The sequence below is a fragment of the Aulonocara sp. 'chitande type north' Nkhata Bay genome, unplaced genomic scaffold, assembly GCF_057382095.1.
Source record: "Aulonocara sp. 'chitande type north' Nkhata Bay isolate Kocher_YH1m ecotype deep benthic unplaced genomic scaffold, A_spYH_male_GT1.1 unmapped_scaffold_33, whole genome shotgun sequence".
NCBI classification, from domain to species: domain Eukaryota; kingdom Metazoa; phylum Chordata; class Actinopteri; order Cichliformes; family Cichlidae; genus Aulonocara; species Aulonocara sp. 'chitande type north' Nkhata Bay.
The window spans coordinates 332,218-334,717 of NW_028234365.1; positions in this window are offsets into that span (position 1 = coordinate 332,218).

Below are 2,500 nucleotides of genomic sequence, written 5' to 3' on the forward strand. Positions count from 1 at the left end.
TTGACCTCCAGCAGGCCCCGGGGACGCACATCCTCCCCTGCTCTAATCCCCCACTAGCTTTCCTTCTCCTGCAGTTACCCTCCAGCGCATATCCAGCATGGACCTTGACCTCCAGCATGCCCCGTGGACCCACACTTAAGCCCCCTCCCACTGACAAAGCAAAACACCACTGGCAAAATCCTCGTGCCCCTGGTACTCCAGAATGTAAATTCAAACATGCCCCTGGTACACTGCGCAGAAACACTTTGCCACACACACGCACGCACTGCTTGTGCCTATGGTACGACAACTTTTCTCGTGCCTATGGTACGACAACTTTTCTCGTGCCTATGGTACAACAATTTTTCTCGTGCCTATGGTACAACAACTTTTTGCCGTGCCCCTGGTACACCGCTCAGTAGCACTTTGCCACACAAGCTCTCCTCGTGCCTATGGTACGACAACTTTTCTCGTGCCTATGGTACAACAACTTTTCGCCGTGCCCCTGGTACACCGCTCAGTAGCACTTTGCCACACAAACTCTCCTAGTGCCTATGGTACGACATCTTTTCTCGTGCCTATGGTACAACAACTTTCCTCCGTGCCCCTGGTACGACAGCTTTTCTCGTGCCTATGGTACAACAACTTTTCTCGTGCCTATGGTACAACAACTTTTCGCCGTGCCCCTGGTACACCGCTCAGTAGCACTTTGCCACACAAACTCTCTTAGTGCCTATGGTACGACATCTTTTCTCGTGCCTATGGTACAACAACTTTCCTCCGTGCCCCTGGTACGACAGCTTTTCTCGTGCCTATGGTACAACAACTTTTCTCGTGCCTATGGTACAACAACTTTTCGCCGTGCCCCTGGTACACCGCTCAGTAGCACTTTGCCACACACACACTCCTCGTACCTATGGTACGACAACTTTTCTCGTGCCTATGGTACGACAACTTTTCTCGTGCCTATGGTACAACAACTTTTCGCCGTGCCCCTGGTACACCGCTCAGTAGCACTTTGCCACACAAACTCTCCTCGTGCCTATGGTACGACAACTTTTCTCGTGCCTATGGTACAACAACTTTCCTCCGTGCCCCTGGTACGACAACTTTTCTCGTGCCTATGGTACGACAACTTTTCTCGTGCCTATGGTACAACAACTTTTCGCCGTGCCCCTGGTACACCGCTCAGTAGCACTTTGCCACACAAACTCTCCTCGTGCCTATGGTACGACAACTTTTCTCGTGCCTATGGTACAACAACTTTCCTCCGTGCCCCTGGTACGACAGCTTTTCTCGTGCCTATGGTACAACAACTTTTCTCGTGCCTATGGTACAACAACTTTTCGCCGTGCCCCTGGTACACCGCTCAGTAGCACTTTGCCACACACACACTCCTCGTACCTATGGTACGACAACTTTTCTCGTGCCTATGGTACAACAACTTTTCTCGTGCCTATGGTACAACAACTTTTCGCCGTGCCCCTGGTACACCGCTCAGTAGCACTTTGCCACACAAACTCTCCTCGTGCCTATGGTACGACAACTTTTCTCGTGCCTATGGTACAACAACTTTCCTCCGTGCCCCTGGTATGACAGCTTTTCTCGTGCCTATGGTACAACAACTTTTCTCGTGCCTATGGTACAACAACTTTTCGCCGTGCCCCTGGTACACCGCTCAGTAGCACTTTGCCACACACACACACACCACTCGTGCCTATGGTACGACAACTTTTCTCGTGCCTATGGTACGACAACTTTTCTCGTGCCTATGGTACAACAACCTTTCCCCGTGCCCCTGGTACACTGCGCAGAAACTCTTTGCCACACACACACACACACACCACTCGTGCCTATGGTACGACAACAGGCCCCGGGGACCTACATCGCACCTTGCTCTTGCCTCCCTTACAGCTGAAAAAGGTCCATGCCTGTGCCCTGGCCCTGCTGAAATTCCCTCTCCATTTAGCCGAGGCAGTGAGTCGGCCTCCTGTCTCCCTTTACGGTCGAAAAAGATGTGCTCCTGGGCGCGCTGGCCCTGCTGCTACTCACATCGGGCATGGACCTGGACCTCCAGCAGGCCCCGGGGACCTACATCGCACATTGCTCTTCCCTCCCTTACAGCTGAAAAAGGTCCATGCTTGTGCCCTGGCCCTTCTGAAATTCCCTCTCCATTTAGCCGAGGCAGAGAGTCGGCCTCCTGTCTCCTTTACGGTCGAAAAAGATGTGCTCCTGGGCGCGCTGGCCCTGCTGCTACTCACATCGGGCATGGACCTGGACCTCCAGCAGGCCCCGGGGACCTACATCACACCTTGCTCTTGCCTCCCTTACAGCTGAAAAAGGTCCATGCCTGTGCCCTGGCCCTGCTGAAATTCCCTCTCCATTTAGCCGAGGCAGTGAGTCGGCCTCCTGTCTCCCTTTACGGTCGAAAAAGATGTGCTCCTGGGCGCGCTGGCCCTGCTGCTACTCACATCGGGCATGGACCTGGACCTCCAGCAGGCCCCGGGGACCTACATCACAC